At 45.7% G+C, this 22,981-nt stretch overlaps 1 protein-coding gene across 3 annotated transcripts in view; it reads right to left on the reverse strand.

Moving 5' to 3' along the window:
• The window catches only part of LOC146821565 (N-acetyllactosaminide beta-1,3-N-acetylglucosaminyltransferase 2-like), a 162,599-nt gene that overhangs the window by 52,763 nt on the left and 86,855 nt on the right, over window positions 1–22,981 (reverse strand). Inside the window, exon 1 of one of the 3 annotated variants that reach the window (XM_085612571.1) lies at window positions 166–324. The exons of the other annotated variants lie outside the window; for them this stretch is intronic. The gene's annotated coding sequence lies outside the window, so the exon portion shown is untranslated. Of the gene's footprint in view, window positions 1–165; window positions 325–22,981 lie in introns of those variants that run through there. 3 annotated transcript variants of the gene reach the window in all.

Below are 22,981 nucleotides of genomic sequence, written 5' to 3' on the forward strand. Positions count from 1 at the left end.
TACGGAGGTCATCCACTCTGTTTTAGTTGGGGGAGTAGGTTTTATCCAATTCTTACATATCTCTCTACGGGCAAGCAATATCAGATAAAAGATCAGCTTTCTAGTATTGAATCACAGAGATACATAATATTCCGGGACCCCAAAAAAGACAAGAGTTTTGCTTACCTCATCTCTCACAGATATAGCATTACACACATCTAATCAGAACTCTTGGACCTCGGGACACTCCAAAAACATGTGAATATCACCCCTTTTTCCTTGTCATACTGTGGACATCTTGGCATGGGGCCTTTCCCCAGTTTAGATAGTTTAAGCAGAGTCCAATAAACCCTGTGAAGACAGAAAAGGTGGTTCCCCCTTAAATTTGCAGCAACCACAGAGGAATATATAATGTTGCAATATACTTGCCATAAGTCTTCTGGCTGCAACCCCGGCAAGCTCTTCTCCCACATTATTGTTGGCAAGTTGAAGTCTCCATCAAATAGGCCCACCAGAAGCCAGTACCAGTTTGCCACTACTTTTTTTCTGATATGGCTGCTAATCATCCAAGATTCTAATTCAGTGGACGAGCCCATGTCCAATCCAGCAGAGAGACTCCAACTTTTAATTTGAAGATATTTGAATCTTGACAGCCTGTTGTTGGCTATCTCTTGCCCCCTATTCCAAGGGATCAGATTTCCATTCTCTGTCAGTTGACCCTAGGTTAATATCCCTGCTTCCCTTAATAGAAGAACCAGGTTGTCTTTAGTCCATTCCGGAGACCCAGGGGAGTCCCAAATTGGTGCCAGTCCATTGTAATAGCTAAGTTTTAGTTATTTCTTAATTTTATGCAATGTGGCTGCAAAGCACTGCAGAGTCTTAAGTCACACTTTTTTAAAGATTCTGGGTTCCCCAAATGTATGTAAAAAACCTAGCTGGCCCCTTTCTCATCACAAAGCATTGCCCTGAACATCTTTCCCGTGTCAGAGTCATCCGGTGTACTGAATAACATCTTCCCTCCTTTTAACAGAAAACCCAGGCATAGTAGGATAGATCAGGCAATCGCAGGCCCCCTTGTCATACTACCGTCTAAGCTACTTCCGTGCAGTTCGAACCCCTTTCGAGGTCTAAATAAAGCTACCGATTTTTGACTGTACCCTTCTAAGCCAATCTTCCTTAAAGGCCAAGGGGATGTTCTGAAATAGGAAAGTGAGCTTAGTAATTGTCATCTTCACGAGTTTTACCATAGCATAAATTGTCAAGGGGAGATAATACAAACTCAGCAGTAGCCTCCTTACTTCCTTGCTAACCTTCTAAAAATGAACTTCCAGAATTTTCTCTATATTCTGAACAATTTTAATACCTAGGAATCTAATTTCCTTTTTAATGCATTCCTGCTGGGAATTGAGGTTCCAAGCCATTACAATTGTTTTGTTCTCATTTACCTCGTAGCCTGAGATGCGCCCAAACTGTGATGACAATTCGTATACTAGGGGCAAGGAAGTGCTTATATCGGAAGTATATAACACTAGCTCATCTGCATATAGTCCCACCTTTTTCTCCCAACCCCAGAACTTAAAAGGAAGTATTCCTTCGTGATTTGTAAACTTCACCGCTAAAGGTTCGATGTATAGATTGAATAGGAGGGGAGATGGTGGGCACCCCTGCCTGGTTCCCCTAAAGATATCGAAGGACCTTGAAAGATTCCCATTTACCAAAACTTTGACTGTAGGATTTTTGTAAATTAGCTCTATGGACCTACAGAAATTTTCACCCAGATTAGATAGCCTTGAAAGTTTTTCCAGATAGGGCCAATTTACCCTATCAAAGGCCTTAGTCACATCCAAGGTGATAACTGCTAGGGGCACTTTGTGGACGGATGCTATATCTGTACCTCCAGTTAGGTAGTAAGTGAGATCTTGAATCCCCCGTCCACAAAAGCATTCTGGTCTTCATGTAGGAGATCCCCCACAACCCCATTCAGCTTATCTGCAAGTATCTTTGGGAAGATTTTGTAATCGCAAGTAAGTCACGAAATGGGCCTGTAGGAGTCACAGACATTTGGTGGTTTATCTGGTTTTGGAATCAGAGTTACTGTGACCTTATTCCAAGAGGTGGGAATCTCCCTTCCATTCTCAATAATAATTTAGATCAGCCTCACCATTACCAGAATAAGGTATTCCCCCAATTTTTGGTATAACTCGGTGGGGAGGCAATCCGGACCTGCAGCTTTACCTGATTTCCCTGCTCTAATAGTCAGGATTCTAGGTGGGTAGCACCTACCGAATAAGGGAGTGAACTACAACTCCCATAAGGCCGTTGTAGAGGAGGGGCCTTTAAATCAGCATGCACTGCGCACGCAGGTGTGCGTAATTCTTTTGAAGCCTTCAGGCTGTGAGAGTTGTGTTGCTACAGACCGCTGTCCTTTCGTGTTTGTTTCCCCAGTCCCGCACTGCTGTAGCGTGTCCTTTGTTTCCCGTTCCCCGGACCCAGCCGGAGCTGCATTCAGGTCGGGTGAGTGGAAGCGGTAAGTTCCTGGATTCTGTTACTCTGGTAGAGCAGAATGTGGTGGTGAGGTTAACCACGCATTGCCGTGTCTACCCACTGGTATCGTGACTTTTGTATTGCGCTTTCCTGATACAGAGCATGAGTGTTCAGGCATAGAGCGGAATGCTGTGGTGAGGATTACCACGCATTACCGTATCTATGTTTTAATAGAGCGGAAGTCAGTGGTGTAGGATTTTACCACGTCTTACAGCTTCTGGCGCTTACATTGTATGTCATTGCATTGTGGCAACTCTTTATTTCATATGAGCTAACATTTGGATCCTTGGCGATTTAAGGACTAATGATTTATGTACTGTTACCATTGATATCAGCTCTCTATGTTTCCTCTTTGGATTTATGGCAATTGAGAATCATCGAGAAACCTATATCCCTGTACTGGATTTAAACCCTAGGATTTCCTCTCCATTGTTTTTTTTAGTGCTTTTTTTAGCTTTACCTTGAGGTTATCTGTACTAGAGAATATGGTATGTATGTGGTTTGCCTGCAGAAATATACTGAGGGTACTGTAGGATTGCCATGTGTTTAATATGTGACTTTATACCTTGTAGATATCATAATACGGAGAGGAAGTTTTCCCTATGTTGACGATGTATGTGGGAGTCCTGTCAAACACCAAGGTATATAAGAGCGATTAGCGAGATCATATGAGAGTAGGATATTATTGTTTGCTACTTCATCGTGGTTATCTTTTGTTTTACAGGATCCTTTCCCCGCTGTTCCCTTCCTCTCCTTCCCTCGCCTGATGACCCGAATACCCTGTAGCTATATTCAGAGTTGGGGATGTCAGGAGGTGGACCCTTTATTGCTTCAACTGGATTCTGAGGAGTTTCGATCTCTGAAGAAAGAGATCCCTGACACTAACAGAGTTTCTGATCTCACCTTCTGTTATAGAGCTATTGATTATATACCTTTGAGCTTTGCTAACTGTACGGGGAAGATCTTGGCCCAACCATCCTTCCACCTCTTCCCCTGTTGTTATTAAGTCCTCCAGATATACATTCTCAAAATGGCTTAAAAAGGCTCCCTCTATGCCCTCCCTTGTTGGAATCGGGTTTCCAGTAAGCCCACCTCTGACCTCCTTTATGAAGCATTTTGCTTGATAGTTTCTCAATTTCCACGCAAGTAGCTTACCATAGCCTTCTCCATAGTTAAAGTGGCCACTTTGCTAGCTCACCGTCTTTGTTGTAATCTCTCTTCAACTACCCCTGCAAGAACCATTTTTAGTGCCTGGAGAGAGGCTTGCAGCGACCCCTGCTCTGATTCGCTACATAGTAACTGTTGTTCCAGCCGCTGAAACTCACTTTCAATTCCTCCTACCTCCGCTCTGCGTTGCTTACATTTATAAGATTGGACGGACATTATTTTCCCCTCTCAAAAAAACCTTATATGCATCCCAGACCACCCCTGATGATGCGCTATCTATATTGGCCGCAGAAAACTCCTGAGATTCCAAACCAAGTTTCTCTACAATACCATCGTCCAATAGTATAGTGTGATCCATAGTCCATCTCCTCTGTCCCACGATCTTTGAGGGAGCAACACTAAAGTGATAGCCAAGTGGTAAACAGGTATGATCCAACGTGGGTAACCTCTTGGACCTGGTCCTTTATGTTTTGATTGATCAGAAATAGATCTATTCTTGATTGATGACCAAATTTTATATTGTTAAAAGTGAAACTCTTTAAGGTGCCCATTTTCTTTCTTCAGATGTTGCACCATCCTAGTTGCTTGATAGAGGTTTTTTTAATCAAGGACCGTGTCTTGTTATTTACTACAGCTCTACTTTTAGAAGAGCGGTCCAGGTTTCCATCAAGCACAATATTAAAATCTCCAGCTAGGATAATGCGGTCAGGGAAGTTTAGATGCTCTGACAGCAAATTGCTGAATGGGATAAGGTCATCTAAATTGGGGCCATAATAACCAACCACAGTGTAAAATTGACTATAACATCTCAGCTTAACAATAACCCATCTGCCGGCCTTGTCCACTCTACTATCCTCTATTGTGATCTGGGGGTTGATTTTACTAATATCGCTGCCCCTCTTATGGTTAATTGGTGGCCGGAGAATACGGCCTCTGTAACCACCTTCCTGATTTAAGCATCTCTCTCATCTCCTCACTGGTCGAATGGGTTGCTTGAAGAATTATGATCTGGGCAGCGGCATCTCTCAGGTATTGCAAGATCTTCTCTCTTCTGTACCTAACTCTGAGCCTGTTTACATTCTATGATAGAAATTCGATCTGCACGTTCTGACTGGCATTTATCTTTTACTCCCTAGGATTGTTTCCATAAGGGAACCGGATTACCAATTTAGTCGAAGAGGCCAATTTTTGTTTGGGGCCTAAGCCTAAGGAGGCCTCCTCAGAGTCGCGAGACAATAAACATACTATCTAACTAAAGGTTTGTTCCGCTAAGGCGATCTGTGAGACTTAGTCAATTCACAGATAGGAACGGAGGGCCCGATTCACAGAACTAATTTATGACATAATCCCAAACTTACTACTCATGGTATTCACAGAATGCACTTACGACTGTCCTAAGTTTACGTTCAGAGTCGGGCCGGAATTTCCGCACCCGGAGTATAAGCTCCACACCCGGAGTGTACGCTCCACACCCGGAGCGGAATTTACACCATCGGGCCGGAATCTCCCCTTCAAGGCCGGAATACCCACAATGCATCAGATATAGTCTATTAACACCAGGTTGTGGGTATTCCGGCCCGGAAGCGGAGATTCCGGCCCGATGGTGGAAATTCCGCTCCGGGTGTGGAGCTTCCACTCCGGGTGTGGAGCTTCCACTCCGGGTGCAGAAATTTTGGCCCGAGTGCGGACGTAAACTTAGGACAGTCGTAAGTGCATTCTGTGAATACCATGAGTAGTAAGTTTAGGATTTTGTCGCAAGTTAGTTCTGTGAATTGGGCCCGGAGTAAAGAAACAGTGCAAACAACTCAAAAGAAAAGAGAAAAAGAAAAAGTAAGGAAAAAGGATAAAAAGGGGGGGGGGTTAGTAAATGCTTATGCCAACACATTCAACCCTCACTAACTTATCCCTGTTTCCGATAGGGATTTAAGAAATTCTTCAGCCTCCTCTACTCAATGAAAATTCTGCATCTTGTTATTGTGCATTACCCGCAGACTGGCAGGAACTCTCAGCTATGCTGTGGCACCCAACTTATTTAGGGGTTCAATTAATTTACCCAGCTCCCATTGTTTGTTAGCCGTAATCGAAGATATGTCAGACCTTATCTCGAAGTTGATGCCGTCTACTGCTAGTGTCTTCTTTTTTAATGCCTTTATAAGAATTTCTTCTTTAATTTTATAGGTGTAAAAATGAACCAGCGTTTTATTTGGGGTTGCCCTGAATGGGTCTCTATGGACCCTCTGTATGTCATTGATAAGATCTTGTTCTGTACAGTCAATATGAGTTCCCAACTTGATCAGTCTTGCCATGAAAGCCTTCACATCATCCCCTTCTGCCCCCTCTGGAACTTTCACCAAACTGAGATGTTTCTTCTCTGGTTATTCTTCAAGGACTGCAGTTTTTCTTTAATAACTACTTCATTCCCTCTTAGAAGCAGGATCTCCTTTTTATTAGCTTCCGACTGAAGCGTTAGATCTCCAACTGAAGTTTCCAGTAGTGATGTCCTAGCTGCGAGGTTGTCTAATTTTCTCTCCAGGCTGTCGCAAGCTGACCTGATCTCACTTTGATTCGTCTCAGAAGTTTCGAATCTACTTCCAACTTCAGTACTTAATAGCTGGATTAAATATGAGAATGATTGAGGCTGTGATTGGGGCTGCGAAACAGCAGTAGAGCTAGCCCCCCCCGCTCGAGAAGTAAGGGTAGATGTTAACTTACTCTGTGGGGTTACTGGCTGTGGGGGCGGAGGATCCATGTCTCTACTGGACAATGAGTTCCTTTCCTTCTTTAACCTCAATGTGCTTGAGGCAGCTACTTCTAGGGATTCGGGGACACTTGCCAATACCTGAAACCTAATCAGGCTTATAATATCCTTTTTGTTCTGGCAGAAGTGACCCATTCAATAAAGAAGCTGGAGCTGGCTTTTTTTAATATCAGGGTCTTTGGCACCACGTTAAAAAATGTCCTTAGTGAGGGAGTAATCTTCAAATTTGATGTTTGTGCATCCGCCTTTTTTCTCCTCTGTTTCCTCCTACTAGGACTAACCCACTCCTCTGTGGCTGTACAGCCCAAATTTGGTGCAATAGTTTCTGTCCCCGTTATACCCTTTAAGAGTGGGGCCTCTTGCCGCTGAGCTTCTAAGCTGGTATCTGTCCCGATGAACATTACTTTCCAATACCTTCTCCACTTTATCTGGTGCCTGGGAGGCCACTGTGTAATTTTGGGCTATTTCTTTTATGGCCAAAATACCCCTCTTCTGTAAATTAATTAAAGATGTCTGCTTTTTTTTGTCATAAATATTTTTATTGGTTTTAAAGTTGAAAACATTACAAGACACACAGTCAAGATCAAGAGTTACAGAAAGCTAGAGTACAGTGTTCAGTTTGTGTACTAGGACTCAATCTGCTAGAACTGCTCATTACATGACTCGTACTGGTCCCGATCGGGTAGATCAGGTATCACTATGCAAGCGAGTCACATTGGTAGCCATGGTATGCTCTAGAAATCTTCTCTTTCACCCCGCCAACCCACACAATTTAACAGTAACCAAGAAACGAAAGAAAAAAGGAATAAACAAACAATGGTATCACAGACGAAAACGAAAAAGTAAAAAAAACAAAAAATCAGGCTTGGTCGCGGTTGAGGTCTAGTTGACAAGGACCGGGGGCACCCCAATCCTCCAAGGACCCCTCCCCCAAACCAGGGGCCACCCAGGGGAAATGTACATATGGAAGAGGTGAAGAGCCCTCAAACTAGGTATTCTGCCAGGGGGCCCAAACATAGTCAAACCCCTTTCAAGTCCTCCACAATGTCCACCATTCTCTCCATCGCCAGTGCTCACCATACCCTGGTGTGCCATTGTGTGAGGGAGGGGGCCTCCACCTTCTTCCAAGTTGCCACTAATGCTATCTTGGCCGCTCCTAGGCACAGCCACATCACGGAGCGATCCCCTTGTGTTTGACATTTCAGACTGGGATCTCGAACCCCCAAGAGGATGTGCTCCAAGGTTGCAGGAATCGGATAGCCCAGGATCAGTTTGATTTGGGATAGAATTTCCTTCTACAAAGGCGTGATACGTTGCCAGTCCCACCAGATGTGCCTGAAATCCCCCAAGAGCCCGCACCCCCTCCAGCAGAGGTCTAAAGCAGTAGGGAAGATTGTGTGCAATTTCTGTGGGTGCAGGTACCAGTCCTACATAGCTTTATAGTGAGCTTCCCTTAAAAACATAGGGTCCGATTCACAGAACTACCTTAAGACAAAATCCTAAACTTACTACCATTTTGGTATTCACAGAATGCACTTACTGCTTTTGGTATTCACAGAATGCACTTACTACTTTTGGTATTCACAGAATGGATTTATGACTACTAACTTTACGTCCGCACTGGGGCCGGAGATTCCGGCCCGGAGGCGGAGCTTCCGGCCCAGAGGTGGAGCTTCTGGCCCGGAGGCGGGGCTTCCGGGCCGGAGGCGGAGCTTCCGGCCCAGAGGTGGAGATTTTGGCCATTGCTAAATCTCCACCACTGGCCGGAATTCCCACCTCCGGTCCGGAAGCTCCGCCTCCGGCCCGGAAGCCCTGCCTCCGGGCCAGAATTTCCGACCCGAGTGCGGACGTAAAGTTAGTAGTCGTAAATCCATTCTGTGAATACCAAAAGTAGTACGTGCATTCTGTGAATACCAAAAGTAGTAGGTGCATTCTGTGAATACCAAAAGTAGTAAGTTTAGGATTTTGTCTTAAGTTAATTCTGTGAATCGGGCCCATAGACCGGTTGTATTTGGGGATGTCTCTTTATAGGGCGTTCCATTGTTTACCCTTCAGGGGAGTGGCCAAGACTGAGTCCCAGAACCTTCGGTGTCTAGGAGTTGAGTGAGACCCCAGAGACCGTATGAGTGAGTAGAGGAAGGAGATGGTGCCCTTCGTGGATGCCCCTGCCTGTGCAAACTTCTGAATGGGGAGTAGCTCCCTGTTGCAGCCAACCGAACTTGTGGTTGTTAAAGCCAGTGCTTGAATTGTATGTATTGGTATTTGTCGGAGGGCTGGAGTTTAAATAATTTAGTGCAGTCCTCAAATGTGAGGAGCTTCCCCTGTTTATACAGGTCGGGGACCATAAGGCAACCTCCCTCCCGCCAGCTGTTGAATGGTCCTTCCTAAAGGGACGGTGGAAATTCAGGATTGAAGTGAATGGGGGTATAAGGGGACGGGAAGGTGGTAAGGGGCGTGGCTCTGGCAAGATCAACCCAAACCCAGTGGTGGCCGTGGGGGTGCTAATATAGGCATTTTGTGGTCTATGGTGTTTCTGCTGCCGCAAGAGGTCCCAAATTGTCCTGCCCACTATTTGCCAGTCCAGGTGAAGCCAGAGATTTTCAGATTGACGAAGGGACCAGTCAGAGATCACTCTGAGTTGAGCCGCTCAGTAATATCCCAGGAAATCTGGCAGAGTCAGTCCATCCTTCTCCCGCGCCCTAGTTAACACCATGTAAGATAAGCGAGCCCTCTGACCCTGCCCGATGAACTTCAAGATCATTTTTTTCAGATCGAGAAAGAGAGCTCTGGCAACCTCTCAGGACGTCAACCTAAATCTACATTCACACCCACTCTTGAGATGGTAGGCCCTGAGATGGCAATTTTTGAAAAATCTGTATTGAATCAAATAAAATTACCAAACACACTTACAGTAGTAGACTTAACTTGTCACAATCCGAGAAAACTGCACTATTGAAACTACAGAACGTCTCCGACCTTACGATAAAACCATGTGATAAGGGAGGGGGAATAGTCCTTATGGACACTAAAAATATGATGAAAAGATGTTCCAAATGTTAGCAATACCAGATCATTACAGACCTATCAGATTAGGAGCTATAACTCAATTATATGATCAGAAAAGTACTGTCATGAAAAGAGCTTTTAAAGATAACATCATCTGTGATAAAGAGTACCAGTTTTTAAATAAAACCAATCTTAGCACCAAGTAACAGTCCTATATAAGAGACACAGGCGACATTATTAGAAAATTAGAACATGCACTGTACAATCCCGAATGTGAAATCTTGGTTACATTAGATCAGGGGTCTCCAACCGGTCGATCGCGAGCTACCGGTAGCTCGTCAACAACCTACCAGTAGCTCGCATCCCCTATCATTGTCATTATGTTTATTTTTAGGCCTTATTGGCCTCTTATTCGTTCTAGAAAACTAGGTGATGTCAGCCCGACGTGAGCAGTGCGTGATTCAATCAAGCTGAGACTCTCTGCCCTGCTGCCGCCTCAGAGGTACCACGTGGCCTGACACAGCGTGCATCACGGCACTAACTAAACAAGATCCAATCCTGAGTGACCATCACCCGGTAGGGCCTACATGTGATTCAGAGGGGCGGTGCCTTTCCTCTTAATTCTGGCAAGGCATGCCTACCTATCATGACCACACAGGGTGCGCAGACACTGGTGGCGGCAGCTTAAATTTGTTATTCCGGGTGCCAGCAGCTGCTAGGATTAAGTTTCACCTTTTAGCCATGTGGGACAGAGTAAGTCGTGCTCTTTGGTGCCGCATAGATTAGGTATCATAAGATGATTTAGTCCTCCTGGGGTCACCCAGGCAGACAATGGTTGCAGCCTGGTGAAAATAGAAGGGAACACTGACCTTAGCCCTCATTAAAAGACTCCTCTGCAGCCACCGTAAACCAGCACTGCAGGCAGCATGCAATCTGCGCACTCACCCGAGCCCCAGGCCCAGTCAAGAAAAAAGTCTCGGCAGCTTCTGCCTAGCATGAAGCCATCGTCAAAGTAACAGTACTGACTACTGCCACAGAGGGATGACTGATGCCTGCAGTTAATAGTGTCCTTGAATGATTTCACTCGACTTGCACATGCTCCCTTCTGAGAGCGAGCCGCTGCCCCTGCAGTAAGCGAGAGCCAGCAGAGCAGCACAGCAAGCACCAGGAGTAAGACAAAGTTAAGGTAAGCCTACAAACCATTATCTGGGTGCACTTTGTGGGGAACCAAATAGGGATGTCAGATGTTTAGTTCAGGTAATAACAAGTCTTAAGATAGGTAGTTTGAAATACCTTAACCTTACGTGCAGCCTATATGGGTAATCCTTTCTGATTTACGCTTGGCCTGCGGACAAATATAGAATTGTCTACTGTTGCAGAGAGAGGCATATTTATCTATAAAACATTGTATACTTAGGAACAAATAGCACACAGATAAAACAAACCATCTGTCAAATGTGGCAATGAGAATATTTGTCCAATTTGAGCCTTCACTTGAAACGTCTTGGGCAAAATAGTTTTGTTTGATAACAGGATTAAAGAAAGTTTCTCCACCTTCACTTATCCTATATTTTTTAAAAGAAAATAGACAGTGTTGCCTTCTAATAATGTTTACAGGACAATGCATTTTGTGAGGTTGGTTTATGTCCGACTATCACTAAACTACTTTACTGTGATGCTAAATAAAAAATATACTTTCCTCTTTAAAGAGCGAGCAAATAATTGAAGTTATCTGACATGCAGGTTAGGTCATGTTTGTACGATTTTTCGAGACCTGCTCTGTTCTAAGGTCAGACACTAGTTCAGGACCTTCCATTTCAGGGGTTTTATATCAGTTTAAGGGTTTTGCCTGAACATTTCATGTCTCAGAACTGGGTAATTTGTGATAAATATTTATTTGCATGGATATTACTGCTTGGCTTTAACCATAATAGTGTTATTCACAGAGTAACTCATTGGAAATGAAATGTCACACATATACATACTAAACACATAGAAATGTCACACGTAAGCAACCTGAAAACTTGGCAGCTGTAGCCACAAACATCATTTTACATTTCTTTTCATTACATTTTAGTGAAATGATGAGAGAAATGCAAAATAACTTCCTGGCTTCATTTTGTGCCTAGGAACAACATGCAAGACATACCTTATTAAACAAAAAAATCATGTAAAACGCTGCTTTAATTTAATGAAATAATGAGAGAAATTTCAAATGAAGTGTTAATTTGATGCCATAATAAACATAAGGCTCTTAAGTCTTAACACATCACTTTAAATTCATCCCATTTGCAAAAAGTACCTACCCCCTGTAGTGCCTATATTTTCTGCAGCCAATGACCAGGGAAAGTTGAAACATGAGCCAAGCTTAGGCGTATGAACCCTTCCTTGCACATAATTGAACATTTTGTAAATAATTACACAAAAGTCCTACAGAAAAGGTATCTTTTAAAAATTACCTACTTGTATTTCTCCAACAAGGAGAAACATTTCATCAGACAATCAAATCATATCACTGCATTGAGAGGCCTTTTTAGGAGTGATAGTTTTTAAACATGAAACAGTCATGGACTCCTACTGTCCCTTATGACAATGCTATATTAATGAACTAAGAGGGAAGTGATGTGTACCATGCATGTGGGTAGCTCATTACTGCATGGAGCACCTTTATAGTCTGTCAGGGGAGATTTTTGTGCAGTGCACACCCTGAACTCAAGCATTTCAAGGTGCCGTCATGTGTAATAATAAAGAAAAAGAAGACATGATGCAATAATTGTGGGGCACTGAAGTACTTACCTACATGGTCAGAAAGCTACATCATGTAGGGTGTGTGGTTGGAATGGTGTTGTCATTCTTTTGTGAGAAGTGTTTCGTGTTATGGGTAATGACCACCGATGTGCATTTACCGTGTTATGGGATGGAACCGTGTGTTGGATGACAAGGCATGAGAGACAGAAATGCAATTTATTGTTTTCAGTATTCTGGTAGCTTTACACAGCTCTGCAGGATCCTATACTTTCTTATGATTGTAGTCTACTTAGCTGGTGACTGCAGAGGCCAGGATCTCACAGTTTGTTGAAGAGGAAAGCCTGGATTATTGCTAGATTTTCTGGTTTCATGTTGTGCGTTGCATACACACACTAAATGGGTAGCTCTTTCTCTGTAGAGGCCCTTTAGTCAATTAAGCTGGGCGTGGGGGAACTTTGGGAACAATTTGCGAGTTGCCCTGCCTTTAGTAGCTCTCAATGATTTTCACTGATCAGAAGTAGCTCTCACTACGGAAAAGGTTGGAGACCCCTGCATTAGATATTGAGGCGTTATATACTAACATACCTCATATTGGCATAGAGGCATAGAAGCAGTAGCAACCCTCTTATATAGAACAACAGGAGACAGGCCAGACTTATTTATCTTAGAATGGTTGGAAGTTGTATTGAAAAATAATTATTTTGACTACAAAGGTAAGCTGTTCCATCAAATCAAGGGGACCAATATAGAGGCTTCTTGCGCCCCAAGTGTGGCTAATATATACATGGGCGAATATGAACTGAAACATGTTTTTAATGAGGAGGCTCCATTTTATGAGAATGTCACCAGGTGGCATAGGGTCATTGATGACATCCTTTACAGCTCACCAAAGTACAGATTCGGAAGAGTTCCTAGACATTGTGATTAGTGGCAAAGCTGGAGAAATCCAGGTGAACTTTTTCCGTAAACCAACGGCTAAGAATACGATCTTAACACATGACAGTTACCATCCAAACTGTCAGAAAGACTCTATTCCGTTTGGGGAATTTTTAAGGATGAGACGGAATTGATCAGAAATAAAAGACTATGACAAGCATGAGGAGGATTTCAAACAAAGACTCCTACAGAGAGGCTACCCCAAACGCCTGATCAAAACAGCTTACAAAAGGGCACGCTATTACAACCACGATGCTCTGCTGTCAGGTAACACTTGCCCCAAAAAAGTGAATCTAGTTTGTGTGATCAATCATTCCCCTCTGAACTTCAAAGTCAAAAAAGTGTTGGACAAGAACTGGCACATACTAAACATCAGTGGTGAAGGAGAAGTGTTGCAGAAACCCATTGTAGCCTACCGTAAAAACAGGAACTTCAAGGACAAATTGGTGCATACGAGGGATAGATTGATCCCCGATGAGAGACAAACAACCATTATAGGTCCTCCTATCAAGGGGAACCACAGATGTGCCACATGTATGGCATGTGACACCGCCATGGTCACACAATTCTAGGAATATGGAAGCAAGAAAGGTAAACTGAGAGATTTTACAAATTGTAGGAGTCACAATTTGGTGTATCTCATTCTGTGTTCCTGCAACAAAGGCTATGTGGGAGAAACAAGCCGTGAGTTCAGAACCCGATACAGTGAACATAGATCAGCGATTAAAACTCACAAATTATCATCCCCCATGGGTCCAACAGTGCATAGAGTTCAACCACAAAGAAAGGGAGCTCAGATGGCTGATATTGGAAAAAGTCAAAGCCATACCTGGCAAAGATACAAGTGAAGTACGCAAATGTCGAGAGACTTTTTGGATCTTTACTCTTGATTCAGTCAAAGAGGGGTGCTTAAATGAGGAAATAGCTTGGAAGGTAACTTGATATCCGCATATAACTCATTGTGAGTTTCTCAAAGTAGTATGATCCCCACCACAATACTTTGGGGACCCTTGCAGGTACCCTCATCAAATTCCTTGTCATCATTTTATGAGGAACCAACACATAGTAATTTATTGATAGGTACTGGCAGTAATTTGGGTGGTACTTCTACCACATAATAACTATTAATATAACTATCATTCTATTGTGTTACAGGCAGGGTTCTTTTTATCTATGAGATTTTCGCAGTCATTTTCCCAATTCAAAATGGCTTCTTCCACTATTACTGCACTCTTCGCTCACTTTGCATCTAGGTACTATTTCAACACTAATCAGAAACCGGTTCGTGTTTAATATATATTATTCTGCATTCTTTTCTGATACCAAGTTCATTTAGATACGAATTAGTGGTCAGTAATAATCCCCTTTCTATAATTTTAATTGGATAGGAGACACCAGTCCAATATGGCACCCGGAACGACTAGATGCAGGATTACATACACGTATATAGAGCGTCTGCAGTGACATCCCTTCCGGTCCCGGAGTAACCGCTTCCTAGTGTTTGAGCGCGCATAGGGTTGGAAGTGCCAGACATCACGGGATATAAAACATGCCGACACCCACCACACTCATATTTTGCCTTTTGAATTAAGAAACAGACGTGGCCGGATAACGGGGAGCCCCACAGTGGGTAAGTACGATAAAAATCTAGGTCCGTGACAAGATATGGGCATTTCAGTGAAGGTCTCCATACGAGATCTGTGTGGTTTGAGGGCTAGAGAGAGGGGAGCGATATTATCTGCTAACGTAGCTAGGCACTTTTAGACTCCAATCTCCGTATGAGATCGGCGAGCTTTGGGGAGCGGTATAGCATAGTCCGCCCACGTAGCCAGGAATGTTAAGACTATAATCTCGTGCAGATTGCTTACTAAGGGAGGGTCTAGGAGGTGGCAGTTGTCCTACGTTCAGTACAGCTATTGATTGTTTACGACCCACTTGGCAGTAAATCGTAGGTTCCCTAACCCCAATGTGTTTTCCCTTTCTTCCGTAGTACTTGTACGTTATCATACAGATAACATATGAACATGCATACAAACGTCCATAGGTCTCATAGAGAGAGCCTGTGACAGAAAAGGAACGTGTTACCAAGTAAGACGTAGAAATCGTCAAGGTACGCTAGTGTTACTTCATTATGTTGAGGTCACATGTTGCCCATGAGATTAAGGACCACCTACTCATAACATTTTTCTCTCTCAAATTTGTAGAATACTATTCTCCTTATTACTCTGCACAATCAATCCAGGAACTTTAGTAGGACAGTGGCAGTGTCCCCCCATGAATCGCAGTGCAAAGATTGAGGACCCACAGTGAAGGTATACCAAATAAACGTATCTTTTGGCGCGATAGACAATGCACCCTCTCTACAATCAGGGGCCTTATAGGAGAAATGTCTCACTGTTGTCTTTTCCCCATATAACCCGATTTTGAGGAGTTGGGCTCCATACCGACAATATTCCATCATTTGAATACTATGCATGTCCCCGATTTCCCAGCAGGAGTGCAAAAAGCAAGGTGACATCTGTATCACCTACAGGTAAAAAGTTTTCTTATAGTTAGTGCTTGGAGGATTAAGCACTATCTAGGGATAACTCGTAAGCATGATTTGAATAGGTGATTTACTTTTACAAGTATGTGTTTTCTATTCAATTCTGTTTTCTTTAGTTCCCCCTTTACTATTGTCTTAATGTTGACTCGCTACACATTCTTTGGGGATCCTAACAGAATAAAGTGTGTGGCCATTTTGGGTCATGTCACTCTATATTATATACATGCCTTCTCCTCCAAAAACACAGAATACGAATTGTTTTATGATTGGAGGATAACATAGAAATGGTAGTTATTCCCTTATTTATTTTCCTTTCTTCTCTAACTAATAATCTCTAAGCATGTAACAATATGACTAACTATTTTATTCTATTGCACTTGGGGTGAGGAACCAATGACACGATCCTTGATGAAGAGCATTCACTTGTGTTTCTAGAATAGACAATAGGAGAAATGAAAGATATCTCCATGGGTGCCTATAGTATATTCATGCTAAAATTTTCTTCTCCCTATTATTTATTTCATTGCCAGATTCCCCCTTCCTTCACCCATTATAATTAATAAAATAATAGGTCTTGAAGAAGATGGAGAACAATCGTTCAGTCCATTGAAACGTACGTCGGCCAGAGAGTGTGACAGCCCAGTTATCAGCACAGCAACCGAGGGTTGATTTCATCACCCCGTTGTTTCGATCTGTGCATGTAGGTGTTGTTCTGGGATGGGGGGTGAGAGAGTGTAGTGTGTGAGATATATGGTTGATGATGAGTGAGGTGTGAGTGTTTGGGGGAGTGTTTACAGTTTTGTCATTTAAATTTGAGTTGTTACTACATGGGTGTCGAGATCAGTTGTAACATCCAAATGGTTTTAGCTTGTAAATAATGATCATGAATACAGCGATGTATATGCAACATGATGTAAAAAGAAATGAAATAATTACGTGTAATGTATGAGTTGTGAGAAAAAAAGGAAAAAACAAAAACAAAATAAAATATGAAATAATAGAAAACATTTCTGTGTGGAGAAGAACATTTTCAATGCCCCGATTTTGATCTTATGAAAGCCAGAAACAAAGGAATATGGGCCTTGAGGAAGTGTGTTTTTGAATTTTTTGGTGTCTTTTTTCCCCCTTTCTCCCTGACCTTTAAAGTTATTCTTCATAGGGGGTTGCCTTCTCATATCAACTGGGATTGGAAGGCCCTGAAAAAGTAATAGCAGCCTAGGGAGAACATTAATTTTGACGGCATTAAGGAGGAGCCAAGATGGCGACCGGGACGGCAGCGTAGACTCCCGGCTCCGTGAACCTCCGCATCCCGCACGGATATCCTGCACGAGATCCTCACCCTGTGCTACGCGGTCGTGTTTCTGAAGGAGAGTGGCCCCCGACTGAGTGACTCCGAGGTTTCTGGCTGCGGTACCGCCGGAGAAATGAGCATCTGAACTTTGCGGCCTGTGCGGCCCCGGGGCCGGGACCTCGAGTGGACGCCGAGGCCGGGTGGCAGGTCAACAACAGCGGTCTGTTGTGACTGGGTGGAGTCGGCCCACCGGAGCGGTGCCAAACTCGGCCTACATTTCGTCGTGGTCGTTTCTATTGTCAAGTGTAGCGGACCGGGTGTATGCCCGGGGGTGCAGCTCTCAGATCCTCCGGTGGCTGACCCTGCCTTTGATAGTGAGCTGCCCGGCCGCCGCCCGTATCCTGCCCGGATCATTGCGGGCCGCCCCCGGATTTCTACGGGAGCCGGTCCGTGGTGGGGACGACTGTTGCCCGTGACCACGCAACGGATAATTTTTTGCCTGCCCCCGGAACCAGGTCGCCGGCGACATGGACATCGAGACGCTTGTCCCGGGGTCCCGGCCCCGGTGAGGGTCGGGCATACTTGGCGGCCATCTTGTTGCGATGAAGCCTACCATCCTGTCCGCTGGGTCGCAGAGGGTTTGTGAAAGTGCGACTTTTGGGAGTGTGGCGGCGCGATCCCAGAGAGCTGTGCTGGGGTACGGCGACCTCCTCGAGGCCCTTGGTGCTCTTCACTCCTCCTTGATCCATGGTGTCGGGGTCTTGGGGAGTAAGCTCGACGGTGTGGCGTCGGCGTTGGAGCAATGGCGACCCGCCTGTCCGCACGTACACAGGGACTACTCACACTGCGCACAGGAGGAAACTTTGGCGGCCACCCCTGAGGTTAGTGCACAGCTGGACATTCCGGCCAGTATGCTACAGTGTGTTCGTCCAGTTGAGGGCCTGATCTGTCCCGGAGGCGCTGGCCCTGAGTGGGATGTGGTAGCCTCGTCCCGTACGTGCCCTCCTGCGACCCAAGGACAACTCCAGCAACTATTGTCTGCTTTGGCTGCTTCTGCCTTCCTGGACCTTGAGTGCAGTGCATATCCTGGGGCAGCACTGGGAAGCCTGTTTCTCCACGCTGCGGACTGTGTTGATGCTCAGAGACTTCCATCCCACCTGTATGCGTCGCTTCTCGGACGTTTTTGGACAATCCTCTGCCTTGGAACATCGGATATGGTGCTGGGTCGAGGGGTAGGCATGGGCAGAATTCCAAAGAGTGGTCAGGGATAAGGCTGGTCCTTCAGGGGTGGTCATCTAGTGGACGGGCGGGCTTAGGGGTTGCGTGCTCTCCTGGCATAGCTAACAGCATAATAGGTGCATAATGCTCCCCATCTTTCTTTGAGAAGATCGATTTTGTGCTGTTTATTGTTCACCTTGGGGGAAACTTGCCGTGCGGGAGGGAGAAGCCGGGGGTATGTTTTGAAGGCCCTCCTCCAGTTTATTAATACCCTCTCTACCCCCCCGTCTGGTGGGGTTCTTTTCCTACTTCTTTTTCCCTATTCTCCTATATTTCGGGGCTGGTTCCAGGGCGACAGGCACACTGCTGGGGGGGGAGGCCGTACTCATCTGCAGAGGTGCAGGGTGGGGGGTTGGGGGAGGGGATTCTTTAGTCTTTTCTCTCCTTTTCCATGGCCTCCTTTTTCTTCTCTGTTTCTTTCTGTTTTTCTTTTTCTGGGATCAGCGTGATACACTTCCTTTGCTATGACTCGCTGCCGCTCCATGTGTACCACAATTTCCGGGGTGCTTTCCGGGAGTTCTGGCGGGGGACTGCAGGCGCCACTGCTTACGATATTCTTCCCCATCCTGATGTTCTTGTGTTTGCGCCATTGACCTAACAGATTGCTGTAAATCGTTTCTGTCTATTACCCTGCATAACTGTAATTGCTGTTTGAAAATTGTCTGGCACCTGATCCTTCTGCCTTGTTTTATCATAAAATGAAAACCTTTTTCTCCTGGTGCCCTACCTACGCTGTTCACAATATTAGCATTACGATTCTCCTCCCCGAAGTGCTGCCTGTGTTTACATTTGCCTGTTTTTGCTCTGATTGCTTAGCGGCCGGCCCCGGGGGGTTGTAGGCCCATTCCTGTTCGTGATTGAACTGTCAATAAAGGTTTTCAAAAAAAAAAAAAAATTTTGACGGCATTGACTCGCCCTATCCAAGCGATTTAGGCTGTTCTCCATCTAGTCAGGTCTGCTTTAAGCTGACGTAGTAATGGAGGATAGTTGGCTCCATAGAGGTGCGCCAGCCTGGGGGTGAGTCGGATGCCTAGGTATGTAATGTCTTTGTGTGTGGTTTGGAAAGGGGCCATTATGTCTATGCTCCGCATAGTCTCCTTGGGTAGAGTTAGATTAAGGAGGTAGGACTTTGAAAGACTCATCTTAAACCCAGAGGCTTGCTCATACAGGGCGAGTTCTTATTGGATAGCCGAAGAGAGGACAGCGGCCTCGTGATTGGTAGCAGCACGTCATCAGCAAAGAAAGACATCTTGTGCTCGTCTGTGCCAAACGTGACCCCCCCCCCATGCTAGGGTTGGCCCGGATGCGTTCCACCAGGGGCTCGATGCTGAGAACAAAGAGCAGGGGAGATAGGTGGGAAAGATCAAAAGGTTCGGAAGAACCCCATTTACCAAAATGCGAGATCTCGGGCTGAGTAATTGGTGCGCACCATACCAATGAAAGTCTCACTGAAGCCAAATTGCCTCAATATTCGAGTCTGAAAGCCCCAGTCAACCCGATCAAAGGCCTTCTCTGCGCCCAGCGAGAGAAGGGCCGCGAGGATTCCTTTTCTCTGAACCTTCTCAATAATTTGTACCACCCTCCGGAGGTTATCATGGGTTTGCCTCCCCTTGATGAAACCCGCTTGATCCGGCTAAATGAGCAGTGGCATGACGTGCTCCAGGCGAGTGGCTAATATTTTGGAGTACAATTTGGCGTCTAGGTTTAAGAGTGCGATAGGCCTATAAGAGGCACAGTTTGTGGGGTATTTTTCCGGTTTGGGGAAAACAGAGATCAGCGCTTCCCCCATTGAGGGGGTCATCCGCTGTGAGGCAACCATGTCGTTATATAGCGTCACCAGCAGAAATAGGTCTGCCCAGGTCCTCGTTCGTGGAAGCCGGTACCTGTGGTAAAGTAAGGGCCTCCAGATATTGCAGGGACTAATGAGTCCGATGCATATAGGGAGCGGTAAACCTCCCTGAAGGCTCCAGCTTCCTCCTCCTCGCTTTTCTGGGGGATTCCATTCAAGTCCACAATTTGCGCTATATAATCTTTCTCCTGCTTCACCCTAAGTTGGCGTGCCAAAAGGGAGCCAACCTTGTTGCCCCACTCCTAGCTCCAGGCCTGGAGGCGCAAAAGTGTTTTCCACCCCGTTGGTGTAGATGGCCTGTAGCTTCCCCTTAAGCTGCGTAACTTTCAGTTGGGAGGGCATCGAGGGGTTAGTCTTGTGGCCGTGTTCGGTAGTCCAGAGGTCTCTCTCTAGCAACAGTCGTTCCCCTTTGAGTTGTATTCGAAGAGTAGCGTCTAATTCAATGCACTTCCCCCATGACTGCCTTAAAGGCATCCCAATTGTTAGCCAAAGAGGTTTGGGCGGGGTCGTTAAGCTTAAAGAACTCCTTGATTGTTGTCCTTAATTCATCCTTGAGAACACCCTGCTAAGAAAGTTGGGGAAATACCACCATCTTATTTGGAGCGCTGTGCGGGCCACTCTAGGACCAATTCCAGAAGGGCATGGTCCGAGAGAAAGATTGGATGGAACAGACAACCTGTAAGAGTGTAAGAGAGGGATTGGCTAATGAAAGCATGATCGATCCTGGAGTATGTCCTATGCGAGTGTGAGAAGAAAGAGTAATCCTTCATCGTGGGGTGGCATCCCCTCCATGATTCGAGAAGACCTAACCCCTGCAGTGTGGCCTTAAGAGAGTTGCTAAATACCCCACCCCTTTGCCCTGTGTGGGTGGGTAGTGTCCAGGGATGGGTCCCAAATTAAGTTAAAATCTCTGACCAGGAGTATGTCACCTCTGGCAAACTCCTCTAGGAAAGCCAGGAAAGAAGTCAAGAAGTCATGTTGCCCTGTGTTGGGTGCATAGACCATAGCGACAGTACATAGTCTCCTCCTTAATTCACCCGGACCATCAAGAATCTACCCCCCCCTTATCTATTCTAGAAGCCTGAAAAAGAAACGGTACAGAGGAATGAAAGAGGAGAGCTACCCAGTTGTGTATAGTGTGCGCAGAGGAGTGTAATATCTTATGCTTCAGCCTCAGCTCGTCACTACACCGGTGGTGGGTTTCTTGCAGTGCAGCTATGTGAACCTGGTGGTCCCGCAGGAATTTCCACATTCGCTGCCTCTTATTGGGGGAGTTAAGGCCCCTCACATTCCACGTCAAACAACTGACCCCCATAAATCTATGTGAGACTCAACTACCTGCCCTATTGAGTAAGCTTGTGAAGGCCAAATCCCTTTCCACCCTTTCTCCATCCCCCCAACAGAATATTTGCCGTAAACACAAAGCATTCTGTGATACCAAAACAAATGTAACAATACCCAATACAAACCATAACTATACACTCCAAGGCTCTCAATCACTGAAGAGAAGCTCATCTTGAGCGTTACTTTGGGCGTACCAAATTACGCCCGCAGTACATTTACTTGGCACGTTTGTGATATTAGATTTCCAAGCCACTGGCCAGCAACCCTAACTTCACCCCTTCAAGCCCCAGCCCCCCCCCCACCCCACTGTAACAGTCCGGTAACAGCCAGATTAGACAGCACCCATGACAGGCGTTAGCAGGCCATCAGCAAAGTCCAGCCGTCAGCAAGTCATCTGGGGACACCTGGATAGAACAAATTTGTAACCCAACGTCGAGAATGCACACGCGTCAATCCAAAGCGCCTCTGCTGCTTCTTTTCTGCTGCATCCACGGACCTCCAACCTGCTTCCTCAGCCGCGAGTCGGATCCTGCTTCATCCGTGTCCGTCGTCTGCTTCGATGCGGGTAGTTCTATTCCCAGGGCAGATGCAGCGTCCTCTAACTCTGTGAAACGAAGGTTTTTATTGTCCAAGGAAAAAGCCAGACCAAAGGGATAGGTCCAGCGATATTTCAACTTGCGCTCTCTCAAGACTTCTGTAACGGGCCTGAACTGCTGGCATCGCGCAAGTGTGGCCTGCTCCACATTCTGAAACAGTGAGCAAGAAACGTTCTGAAACGACACCTTGTCAAGAGCCCGAGCTTTGTGGAGTATCAATTCCTTGATCTTGAAGGAGCTGAATTTCGCCAGCACATCCCTGGGCTTTCTGGAATCTCCGGTTGGTCGTGGTCCCACTCTGTGCACCCTCTCCAACTGGACCTCTAGGCCCTTTTTCCTCAACACCATCGAAAAGAGTCCCACCATGAAGGCTTCGAGGTCCGGGCCCTCGCATCCCTCCTCCAGGCCTCTCATGCGGATATTATCCCGGCGGGAACGATTTTCGAGGTCCTTGCACCGTAACATCGTGGCTTTCAATTGGTTTTGCAGGCCCCCAGAGTGGGTTTCAAGTGGTCGTATCGGTCAGCTAGATCTTGGCATTGCGCCTCGAGGTCCAGGGTGCGGCTCTGACCGAGTTGACATCCACCTACAGGGCCACCAGCCAGCCCCCCATTTCAGCTTTGAACGCGAACAATTCTCCCATATCAGCCTTTATATCATCTTGGAGCTCCTTCCTAAATTCAACAGGCACTCCTTTTTGAGCGCCATGCCTTCGTCGGACTGGCTCGTCCCCTCACCGTCAGCCCTCTTTGTCGCCAGGGTGAAGAAGCTGGAGACCTTTGCGGGTTGGGCCTTTTTTGGTGGCATAAGAGCTAGGGCGCAATGACAGCCCGGGTCCCCCCTGCTGCAGGAATGGGCAGATGACGCGTGGGATCCCTCCGCAAAATCACCTCAGGACCGAGCCCAGAGTCTTCTGCCAAGGGCCTCCACCATACGTCGT

Source organism: Triturus cristatus, chromosome 6, assembly GCF_964204655.1.
Source record: "Triturus cristatus chromosome 6, aTriCri1.1, whole genome shotgun sequence".
NCBI classification, from domain to species: domain Eukaryota; kingdom Metazoa; phylum Chordata; class Amphibia; order Caudata; family Salamandridae; genus Triturus; species Triturus cristatus.